At 38.2% G+C, this 12,529-nt stretch overlaps 1 protein-coding gene across 4 annotated transcripts in view; it reads right to left on the reverse strand.

Moving 5' to 3' along the window:
- Positions 1-5,399: 5,399 nt before the first annotated feature.
- Positions 5,400-12,529, reverse strand: part of BEND6 (BEN domain containing 6) — a 53,127-nt gene continuing 45,997 nt past the window's right edge. For 2 of the 4 annotated variants that reach the window (XM_033424330.2, XM_049716250.1), the window contains exon 7: positions 5,408-7,665. The gene's annotated coding sequence lies outside the window, so the exon portion shown is untranslated. Of the gene's footprint in view, positions 7,666-12,529 lie in introns of all 4 variants that reach the window. The other 2 variants (XM_049716249.1, XM_033424329.2) reach the window with 2 other exon arrangements.

A 12,529-nucleotide genomic window follows, 5' to 3' on the forward strand; every position in this document is an offset into this window, starting at 1 on the left:
CGCGCGCGGAGGGGCGCGGGAAGACTGAGCTACTGCGCATGCGCTCCTCGAGAAGCTTCTGCGGCTCAAGTGGAGTCGTTAGGTGACCTTTCTCTCCCAACGTCTCTGTTTTCTGTTTTAGAACAAAACTGTGGCTTATATAATAGATCAATGGTGTTAAAATGCTTACTAGTGAAATCGTGACCAACCGTTTTCTTTAAAAAACACACGAACGATTGTGAACAGATAAAATGTGTGAAAACAGGTATTATCTGAGGACATGTAAAGCTTTTTCTCCTTTCCCCATCAGCCTAAGATCACCTGTAGTCCGACGAACCTGTATTCCCACAGAATCACCTTTATGATTCTGACCCTGGCCTGCAGTGAGCGAGGCCATACATTGGAATAACCTCAGGAGACAAAGGAATGGAGTTATGAGATTTTAAGGAAGGGTTTAGGTAGGTGAAATGTCAGTGAAACTGTTCTGATAGGGTCAAAAGCAATTATAGGGCCGCGTGTAAAGAGTTCAACATTAGGTCTGGACTGCAAAGGTCTTGGTAACTTGGGAACTACAAATTAAGGTAGATATTAAATGATGTATCCAGGAACCCCTGTGCCAGGTGTGAGATATGAGGCTGGTTCTCTATATCAAAGAGACCAGCCAAGAGAGGGGCATTTCATTCTTACTGATACATTTTCAAAGAACAAAGTGTCTCATAGTCTGATTTTAGAGTACAAAGTTTCTCATTGAGCAAATAAGAAACCAGTAGTTATCAAAGTCACTTTGACTTTGTGCCGTATTTCTTTGGTAGAGATATTGTCCCTTGTTAATGTTTAAGCTGACTTTAATGTGTGTGTGATATTTAAGCCCAGCAGACATTTAATTTCTCGTCGGAGGTCCGTTTTTGCCAGTCTAAATGAGCACATGACATTATGTTCATAGGTGGTATTACATACGACTGTTATAGTTTTTGCATTTTCACAAAGTGCACTTGTTCCAACTAAATTTGGGGCTTGTAAAAGAAAGTTGCGAACAGGAGGGACCTACCATGATGATCTCCCCAAAAGCCACAGGTAAGTTAACCATTTCTAAATCCCTTAAATGTCTAGGAGAGGGTTGCATTTAAAAGATTTTCCTAGGGGCTTCCCTCTGGGCGCAGTGGTTGAGAGTCCGTCTGCCGATGCAGGGGACACGGGTTCGTGCCCCGGTCCGGGAAGATCCCACATGCCGCGGAGCAGCTGGGCCCGTGAGCCATGGCCGCTGAGCCTGCGCGTCCGGAGCCTGTTCTCCACAACGGGAGAGGCCACAACAGTGAGAGGCCCGCGTACCGCAAAAAAAAAAAAAACAATTTTCCTAGTCTGCTGGTAAAAGTTCAATAGAAACGCACTGTCATAGGTTGCCGTTGGGAGTTTTCCAGTTAAGCTCTTGGTAAACAGCAGCACGTATGTGCCTAGAGCCCAAATGTGCTCATGCCCTTCATTTCGGTAATTGTTGAGGGGATGGTCTTTTCCATTTAAGATATTCTAATAGGTATGTAGTGATATTGCATTATGATTTTTTTTTTTTTCGGTACGCGGGCCTCTCACTCTTGTGGCCTCTCCCATTGCGGAGCACAGGCTCCGGACGCGCAGGCCCAGTGGCCATGGCTCACGGGCCCAGCTGCTCCGCGGCATGTGGGATCTTCCCGGACCGGGGCACGAACCCGCGTCCCCTGCATCGGCAGGCAGACTCTCAACCACTGCGCCACCAGGGAAGCCCTGCATTGTGATATTTTTAAAAAATATGTATTTATTTATTTGGTTGCACCAGGTCTTAGTTGCGGCAGGTGGGTTCCTTAGTTGCAGCTTCAGGGCTCCTTAGTTGTGGCATGCATGTGGGATCTAGTTCCCTGACCAGGGATCGAACCCAGGCCCCCTGCATTCGGAGCAGGGAGTCTCTTATTCACTGCACCACCAGGGAAGTCCCCTGCATTGTAATCTTAATTTGCATTAACCTAATGACTAATAACGTAATAATGTTGAGCATCTTTTTATGTGTTCCTTTGCCATCGGTATGTCTTCACTGGTAGTGTCTGTTAAGACCTTCTGTCTGTTATTTAAATGAGTTATTTATTTTCTTATCGAATTTTGAAAATTGTTTATTTATTCTGGGTACAAGTCCTTAACAGATATGTGATTTGCAAATATTTTCTCCCAGTCTATGGCTTTTCTTTCCATTTTCTTAAAATTGTCTTTCAAAGGGAAGTTCTTACATTTGATGAAGTCTAATTTATCAATTTTTTTTTTTTTTTGGTGGTGGTGTATCTAAGCAAGATTACAAATATTCTTCTTTGTTTTCTTCTGAAAGTTTTAAAATTAGGTTTTAATTTTAGGTCTGTGGTCCATTTAGAATTCATTTTTGTATATGATGTGAGGTATGCATATGTATATACCATTGTTCCAGGACCAGCTGCTGAAAAGAATAGTTTTCATTTGAATTGCCTTTGCACCTTTGTCAAATACCAGTTGTCCATATTCGTGTAGGTCTGTTTCTGAACTTTCAGTTATATTCTACTGATGAATTTATCTATCTTGACACCAGTACCACACCATCTTGATTACTGTAGTTTTGCAATAAGTCTTGAAATCAAATAGTGTTAGTCTTTCAGCTTTATCTTCTTGTTTATCTAATTGTTGTAGGTGTTTAACTTATCTCAACAACGTTTTGTAGTTTTCACTGTCAGATGTTATCTTGTATCTTGTATTTTATATCTTGTTATCTTATATATCTCGTCAGATTAATTGCTAAGTATTTCATATTTTTTGATGGTATTGTAATTGGTATGATTTCTCAAATTTCAATTTCTGATTGTTCATTATTATTACAGAAATAAAATAGATTTTTCGCTAGCTTTATTGAAATATAATTGACAAATAAAAATTGTATACATTTAGGTGTGCCACATGATGTTTCGATATTATTACACATTGTGAAAAGATTACCACAATCAAACTAATTAAGATATCTGTCAACTCACAGAGTTACCATTTTGGGTGTGTGCATGGTGAGAACACTTAAGATCTACTCTCTTAGCAAATTTCAAGTATACAATACATTATTGTTAACTATAGTCACCATGCTATCTGTTAGGTCTCCAGAACTTACTCATCGTATAACTGGAAGTTTGTACCCTTGGACCAACATCTCCTCATTTCCCCCACCCCCACAGCCCATGGTAGCCACCATTCTGCTCTCTGTTTCAACGAGTTCATCTTTTTTAGATTCCACACATGAGATCATGTGGTATTTATCCTTATGTGTTTGGCTTATTTCACTTAGCATAATGTCCTCCACGTTCATCCACATTGCTGTAAATGGCAGGATTTCCTTCTTTTCTAAGGTGGAAGAGTATTCCACTGTGTATGTGTACCATATTGTCTTTATCCAGTCATCTGTCAACAGACATTTAGGTTGTTTCCATGTCTTGGTTATCATAATAATGGTGCAATGAACACTGGAGTGCATATATCTCTTTGAGATACAGATTTTATTTCCTTCGCATATATACCCAGAAGATATATGCTAGATCGTATGGTAGTTCTATTTTTAATTTTTTGAGGAATCGCCATACTATTTTCCACAGTGACTGTATCAATTTACATTCCCACCAAAAGTGCACAAGGGTTCCCTTTTCTCCGCATACTTGCCAGCCCCTATTATTTCTTATCTTTTTTATAATAGCCATCTTAACAGGGGTAAGGTGATATTTCGCTGTGGTTTTGCTTTGCATTTCCCTGATGATTAATGACATTAAGCACCTTTTCATATAACTGTTGGCCATTTGTATGTTTTCTTTGGAAAAATAAGGTCAGGTCCTTTGCTCATTTTTAGATTATTTGGTTTTGTGCTATTGAGTTGTATGAGTTCCTTATATATTTGTATGTTAATCTCTCTTTAAAGAGATTTGGTTTATGGTTTACAAATATTTTCTTCCCTTCTGTAGGTTGCCTTTTTGTTTTGTTGATAGTTTCCTTTGCTGTGGCAGAAACTTTTTAGTTTGATGCAGTTCACTTGTTTATTTTTGCTTTTGTTGTCTGTGCTTTTGGTGTCATATCCAAAAATATCATTGCCAAGACCAATGTCAATGAGCTTTTCCCCTACATTTTCTTCTATTAGTTTTTCAGTTTCAGGATTTACATTTAAGTCTTTAATTTAGTTTCAGTTAATTTTTGTGTATACAGTAAGATAAGGGTCCAATTTTATTTTTTGCATGTGAATATCCTGTTTTCCCAACACCATATATTGAAGAGACTATTCTTTCCCCATTGTGTGTTCTTGATGCCTATGTCAAAGATTAGTTGTTGATATATGGGTGGTTTTATTTCTAGGCTTTCAATACTGTTCTGTTGGTCTATCTGTTTTTATGCCAGTACTATATTGTTTTGATTACTATAGCTTTGTAATATAACTTTAAATCAGGAATTGTGATGTCTTCAGCTTTTGTTCTTCTTTCTCAAGATTTCTTTGGCTATTCAGTGGCTTTTGTGGTTCCATAGGAATTTTAGGATTGTTTGTTCTATTTCATGAAAATGCCATTGGGATTTTGATAGAGATTATAATTGAATCTGTAGATCATTTAAGGACATTTTAACAATATTATTCTTACAATCTATGAACAGACCAGTGGGGGTGTCCTATTTGTGGGGGTCTGCATGTGAGGTGTCCCAGGGGGCTGGTGGGCAGGCCTCCTGGTGGAGTCTGTCAGTCAGTAGGATCCTCAGCCCTTTGTTGAGTCTGGGTCCTGGTTTCTGTAATTCCCATCTCTCTTCCCTGCACCCAGCCTCTCCCCTATCTAGCCATGTCAAATACCTCGGGATTCTGGGTAGGCAAGAAAGAAGTGGACCTCTTAGGCAGCGTTCAGCATGGCTTGGGTGGACCAGCTCATTCACTACCTCTCACTTACCCCCATGGGAGAAATTATGGTCCAAGGGGGTTTCTCTTGGTACTAAGCTGTGCCACCTTGGGGGAGTGGTGATGTGGGTAAAGTGAAACTGTTCTTACCATCTTCAGTCCATCTATTCTTGGATTTTTTTGTTCAGTGGTGTGCTAGAACCTCTCTGCTGGACCCCTGGGCTCCCACAAAGATAGTCTCATCCATGGATGAAGATGATGGTAGAAAACTCCTATTCTGCCATCTTGCTGACCCGACAGCTGAAATACAATGATTTCTGTAAATTGATCTTGTATCTTGCAACTTTGCTGAATTCATTTTTTAGTTCTTTTTTTTTTTTTTTACACTTTTTTTACTCTTTAGTTCTAGTACCTTTTTGGAGATTCCCTTAGATCATCTGCATAGATAAACTTGTTGTCTATGAATAAAGACAGTTTTTCTGCTTCTTTTCCAATCTGAATACTTTTTATTTATTTATTTTTAAAGACTTTGCACATTCCACTGACTCTTTTTTTTGGTTGCACCAAGTCTTAGTTGTGGCAGGCAGGCTCCTTAGTTGTGGCTCACAGGCTCCTTCGTTGTGGCTCATGGGCTCCTTAATTGTGGCTCATGGGCTCCTTAGTTGTGGCATGCATGTGGGATCTAGTTCCCTGACCAGGGATCAAACCCAGGCCCCCTGCATTTGGAGTGTGAAGTCATCCACTGCACCACCAAGCAAGTCCCCTGAATACCTTTTATTTCTTTCCTTGGTTTATGGAACTAGTTAGAAGCTCCAAAATAATCTTGACTATATGTGGTGAGAATGAACATTCTTGACTTGTTTCTGACTTTAAAGGGAAAGTATTCAGTCTTCCATCATGAAGTATAATGTTAGCTGTAGGTTTTAACTGCTTTGTTAATTTTCAGATTTGGGACTTCCTGAGACACGTTGACTTTTTGACCCTGTATTTGACTATAACCAGGGAACAGGAGCACTGATATTTGTTATTGACCCCCAGGATGATTAGCCCTGCCCAGGCTCCACCTCACAATGACCAGAGCCCACAGAATGAACATGGACATACACTTCCAGTGGATGGTCTATCAGGTGACCACAAAATTGAAACCCAGAGAGCAGACAATGACGTTGCAGACACTGAATTAAAAAAAATTCACCTCAGCTCTTATTTGACAAGCATATATGATCGTTCAATATATGAAGCTTTTTATTTTTATATTTTTAGGTTTTTTTAATCTTTTTAATAAGTCTACAAATAATAAATGCTGGAGAGGGTGTGGAGAAAAGGGAACCCTCCTACACTGTTGGTGGGGATGTAAATGGGTGCAGCCATTATGGAGAACAGTATGGAGGTTCCTTAAAAAACTAAAAATACAGTTGCCGTAGGATCCAGCAATTCCACTCCTGGGCATATACCCAGACAAAACTCTAATTCGAAAAGATACAGGCACCCCTGTATTATGTAAAGAAGCCATCAGCCTAGAAAATGATTTTCTCCCTGGATTTTATACATTAATAAGAAAAAAGCAAATACTTTTTATGTTTTCAATGGGATTTATTTATATTTAAGTAAAAGTAGCAAATGTTAACATAAGTTATTTCCTTAAGAATATTTATTTTGTACAACCACATTGTTATCAAGCAACATTTATGGAATGTTCCTGGGTCCACAGTGCTGGACTTTTTAACCATCATAATCATCCTCCTTTCCAAGTTTGAACATGGCCTTGTGCACTGAAGAAGCATGGCTTGACATTGTACAGTTGTCACGTGTGACAACCTGATATCAAACGAGAGGCCTGTTGATAAAGAATGTTTTATCTTTTATTCATTTACAAAATGGTATTTGTATATATGTGTGATTACTAAACCCATATGATTTTGTTTTCAATTATTTTCTCTTCTGATACTATGAAAACAAATCAGTTAAAACTAAGCAATGTAGCAGTGTGATGTTTTGTATTACACATGCATATTTAATATACTTTGGGCAATAAAAAGAAGCATGTAAACAAACAAACATGAAAAAAGATTTTTTAAAAAGTTGATGCATTGTTTTAGCAATCACGAAAACTTGGGTTTATTTCTTTTTCAGGAGCACAGTGGAATAGTTTAATATTCAAATAAAAAGGTCTTGCTGTTCTAATTTTTTCAGATTCTTATTTTATACAATTTTATGTAACAGAATAATCCTGTAATCTTATTGCCAAAACTCTGTTACTTCATTAGATATGATTATCAGATTTTAGGCTGATTTTGCTGCTGTCATGTTTGTGAACATTGATTATTTCACTGTTTACTTTTCCAAACATGTGCTTATACTAAAGATCCAAAAGCTAAAATGGAGAGTCATTGGTAATAATAAACGTACAGGGATTGATTAGGACAATGATGAATCTTAGGGGTTAAAGTTTTTGTTGCTAGGGTAAGAGCTCTGATTGTCCTGTTAGTTTAGCTGTACAAAGGACCACTTTGGGGTGGGAAAGTGCATATTTCCAAGAAACCATATTGCATGCTCATGGGCCTGCTAGAAATTCTCTGGTTTGATGCCTCTGGTACTGAGGGTGAAATCTACATGCAGCTTCTTCACAAGCTTGTGCTCCATCAGGGCGGCCCAACAATGTCGCAGGTTTCTCCCAGCCTGTCACTCACTGCACCTGTCCCTGTGCTCACTGCCAGGGAGGCTGCAGAGTCTCCAGCAAAATCCAATGTTAGATTTACTACTGAAGGTTCTTTTGTTTCAGGTAACTATAATACCTATAAAAAGCAAGTAAAAAAAAAAACAGCAAATTTATGTTAGAGTTCTTATAGTATTTTTAACAGTTTTTAGGTTACAATAATATGTTATAATAACAGTATGAGTTATTTATCTTTGTGTCAACTACAAATTTTTGCTTAAAAATACAAAATTGTTAATAAGAACAATTATTGTTGAGGTGACTTAGGAATTATTTTATGATCTATTCAGAAAAATTCCAGCATAGATAACAACTAAAATATTTAACATATATTTTTATCTCACAAGACTTTTAAAAAACTCAAACACACAAAGGAAAATTAATGATCCCCACATACGCATCTTAAAATATTATCAACAATTCTGTTTGTCACTCTTTGGTAACACTTATTGATTGTTTAAGTATCAGGAAATTTCCCAAATCTGCCTTGCCTCTGTCATATATATATCTTCTTTATCCATTCATCTATCAATGAACACTTGGGGTGCTTCCATATATTGGCTATTATAAATAATGCTGCAATTAACATAAGGGGTGCATATATCCTTTCAAAATAGTGTTTTTGTTTTCTTTGGAAAAATATCCAGAAGTTGAATTGCTGGATTTTATGGTAGTTCTATTTTTAATTATTTCAGGACTCTCCTTACTGTTTTGCATAGTGGTTGCACCAATTTACATTCCTACTGACAGTGTATGATGGTTCCCTTTTCTCCACAATTTGTTATTTGTTGTCTTTTTGATAACAGCTATTCTGGTAGGTGTGAGGTTATCACTCATTGTGGTTTTGATTTGAGTTTCCCTGATGATTAGTGATGTTGAGCATCTTTTCATGTGCCTGTTGGCCATCTGTATGTCTTCTTTGGAAAAATGTGTGTTCAGGTCCTCTACCCATTTTTTTTAAACATCTTTATTGGAGTATAATTGCTTTACAATGGTGTGTTAGTTTCTGCTTTATAACAAAGCGAATCAGCTATACATATACATATATCCCCATATCTCCTCCCTCTTGCATCTCCCTCCCATCCTCCCTATCCCACCCCTCTAGGTGGTCACAAAGCACCGAGCTGATCTCCCTGTGCTATGTGGCTGCTTCCCACTAGCTACCTGTTTTACATTTGGTAGTGTGTATATGTCCATGCCACTCTCTCACTTCGTCCCAGCTTCCCCTTCCCCTTCCCGTGTCCTCAGGTCCATTCTCTACATCTGCATCTTTATTCCTGTCCTGCCCCTAGGTTCATCAGAACCTTTTTTTTTTTTTAGGTTCCATATATATGTGTTAGCATATGGTATTTGTTTTCCTCTTTCTGACTTACTTCACTCTGTATGACAGACTCTGGGTCCATCCACCTCACTACAAATAACTCAATTTCATTTCTTTTTATGGCTGAGTAATATTCTGTTGTATATATGTGCCACATCTTTATCCATTCATCTGTCGATGGACACTTAGGTTGCTTCCATGTTCTGGCTATTGTAAGTAGAGCTGCAATGAACATTGCGGTACATGACTCTTTTGAATTATGGTTTTCTCAGGGTATATGCCCAGTAGTGAGATTGCTGGGTCCTATGGTAGTTCTAATTTTAGTTTTTTAAGGAACCTCCATACTGTTCTCCATAGTGGCTGTATCAATTTACATTCCCACCAACAGTGCAAGAGGGTTTCCTTTTCCCCACACCCTCTCTGGCATTTATTGTTTGTAGATTTTTTTGATGATGGCCATTCTGACTGGTGTGAGGTGATACCTCATTATAGTTTTGATTTGCATTTCTCTAATGATTAGTGATGTTGAGCATTCTTTCATGTGTTTGTTGGCAATCTGTATGTCTTCTTTTGAGAAGTGTCTATTTAGGTCTTCTGCCCATTTTTGGATTGGGTTGTTTGTTTCTTTGATATTGAGCTGCATGAGCTGCTTATAATTTTAGAGATTAATCCTTTGTCAGTTGCTTCATTTGCAAATATATTCTCCCATTCTGAGGGTTGTCTTTTGGTCTTGTTTATGGTTTCCTTTGCTGTGCAAAAGCTTTTAAGTTTCACTAGGTCCCATTTGTTTATTTTTGTTTTTATTTCCATTTCTCTAGGAGGTGGGTCAAAAAGGATCTTGCTATGATGTATGTCATAGAGTGTTCTGCCTATGTTTTCCTCTGTAGAGTTTGATAGTGTCTGGCCTTACATTTAGGTCTTTAATCCATTTTGAGTTTATTTTTGTGTGTGGTGTTAGGGAGTGTTCTAATTTCATTGTTTTACATGTAGCTGTCCAGTTTTCCCAGCACCACTTATTGAACAGGCTGTCTTTTCTCCATTGTATATTCTTGCCTCCTTTATCAAAAATAAGGTGACCATATGTGTGTGGGCTTATCTCTGGGCTTGTTATCCTGTTCCATTGATCTATATTTCTGTTTTTGTGCCAGTACCATACTGCCTTGACTATTGTAGCTTTGTAGTATAGTCTGAAGTCCAGGAGCCTGATTCCTCCAGCTCCGTTTTTCTTTCTCAAGATTGCTTTGGCTATTCAGGGTCTTTTGTGTTTCCATACAAATTGTGAAATTTTTTGTTCTGTGAAAAATGCCATTGGTAGTTTCATAGGGATTGCATTGAATCTGTAGGTTGCTTTGGGTAGTATGGTCATTTTCACAGTGTTGATTCTTCCAGTACAGGAACATGGTATATCTCTCCATCTATTTGTATCATCTTTAATTTCTTTCATCAGTGTCTTATAGTTTTCTGCATACAGGTCTTTTGTCTCCTTAGGTAGGTTTATTCCTTGGTATTTTATTCTTTTTGTTGCATTGGTAAATGGGAGTGTTTCCTTGATTTCTCTTTCAGATTTTTCATCATTAGTGTACAGGAATGGAAGAGATTTCTGTGCATTAATTTTGTATTCTGCTACTTTACCAAATTCATTGATTAGCTCTAGTAGTTTTCTGGTAGCATCTTTAGGATTCCCTATGTATAGTATCATGCTCTACCCACTTTTTAATTGGGTTGTGTGTTTTTTTACTGTTTGATTGTATGAGTTCTCTGTATATTTTGGATATTAACTCCTTATTGAGTATGTCATTTACAAATATTCTTCTCCCATTCATTAGGCTGCCTTTTTGTTGATAGTTTCCTTCATTCTTCCTTTTTTTTTCTTTTTCTGTTCTTTTCTTTGCTCTTCTTTTGCCTCTCTTCCCATGTGATTTGCTGACTCTCTTTAGTTACATTTGGATTCCTTTCTCTTTTTTTTGTGTGTATATATTATAGATTTTTGCTTTTAGTTACCATGAGGTTTATATATTGTATATATACATGTGATTATTTTAAGTTGATAGTCTCTGAAGTTCAAACACATTCTAACAACCCTGCATTTTTACTTCCTCCCCAGCATGTGTCATGTTTCTGACATCATATTTACATCTTTTTGTTTTGTGTACCCCTTAACTACTTATTGTGGATATAGATGATTTTGTCCTTTAACTTTCCTACTAGCTTTGTAAGTGGTGGATATACTACCTTTACTGTATGTTTGCCCTTACCAGTGAGATTTTTTCCTTTTGTAATTTTATATTTCTAGTTGTGGTCTTTCTTTTACACTTAGAGAAGTCCCTTTAACATTTCTTGTAAATGTTAGTGCAGTTTAGTGGTGCTAAACTCTTTTAGATTTTGATTGTCTGGGAAGCTCTTTATCTCTCCTTCAAATCTCAATGAAAGCCTTGCTGAGTGGAGTATTCTTGATTCAGGTTTCTCTTTTCATCACTTTGACTATATCATGCCACTCCCTTCTGGCCTGCAAAGTTTCTGCTGAAAAGTTGGCTGACAGTGTTATGGAAGTTCCCTTGTGTACAACTAGTTAGCTTTCCGTAGCTGCTTTTAAGATTCTCTCCTTATCTTTAACTTTTGTCATTTCAGTTATAATGTGTCCTGGTGTGGACCTGTTTGGGGTCATCTTGTTTGGGACTTTCTATGCTACCTGGACATGGAAGTCTGTTTCCTTTCCTAGATTAGGGAAATTTTCAGTTATTATTGCTTCAAAAAAGTTCTCTCCCTCTTTCTCTCTCTCTTCTCCTTCTGGGACCCCAACAATGTGAATGTTAGTATGTTTAATGTTGTCTCAGAAGTCTTTTAAACTGTCCTCATTTTTTTTTTTATTCCTTTTTTTTTTTCTCTTCAGCTTGGGTGATTTCCACCTCTCTGTCTTTCAGTTTGCTGTATCATCTAATCTACTGTTGATTCCTTCTAGTGTATTTTTCATTTAAGTTATTTTATTCTTCAGCTCTGTTTGGTTCTTCTTTATATTTTCTAAGTCTTTGTTAAACTTCTCACTGTGTTCATCCATTCTTCTCCCAAGTTTGTTGAGCATCTTTATGATGATTACCTTGAACTCTTTATCAGGTATATTGCTTATCTCCACTTCACTTAGTTCTTCTTTGGGTGTTTTATCTTGTTTCTTCCTTTGTCACCTCATTTTGCCTAATTCTCTTTGTTATTTGTATGGTATGTAACCTAATGGTAGGTTGGTTACATTTCATGATCTTGGAGAAGTGGCCCTTTGTAGGAGTCATTCTGTGGGGCCCAGCAGCACACTCCCCTCTGGTCACCAGAACTATATGCTATAGGGATGCCCCCATGTGGGCTGAGTGGGCCCTCTGTTGTGTTGGGGCTGACTACTGTGGGTGCCCTGGTACACAGGACTGGCCTCTGGTCCAGTTGGCTGCCAATCCCTACCTCCTACAGAAGCTACCAGCTGTTGGTGGGTGGGGCCACATCCTGGCACAGCTGGCTGCATGGCCTGGGGAGTCCTGGGGATGGTGCTGGCCCACTGTTGGGTGAGGCAGGATCCTGGCAATTCTGGCTGCAGGCCCAGGGTGTCCCAGGTCAGCTGGCTGCAAGACCCAGTGGGTCC

The sequence above is a fragment of the Orcinus orca genome, chromosome 10 (genome assembly GCF_937001465.1).
Source record: "Orcinus orca chromosome 10, mOrcOrc1.1, whole genome shotgun sequence".
NCBI classification, from domain to species: domain Eukaryota; kingdom Metazoa; phylum Chordata; class Mammalia; order Artiodactyla; family Delphinidae; genus Orcinus; species Orcinus orca.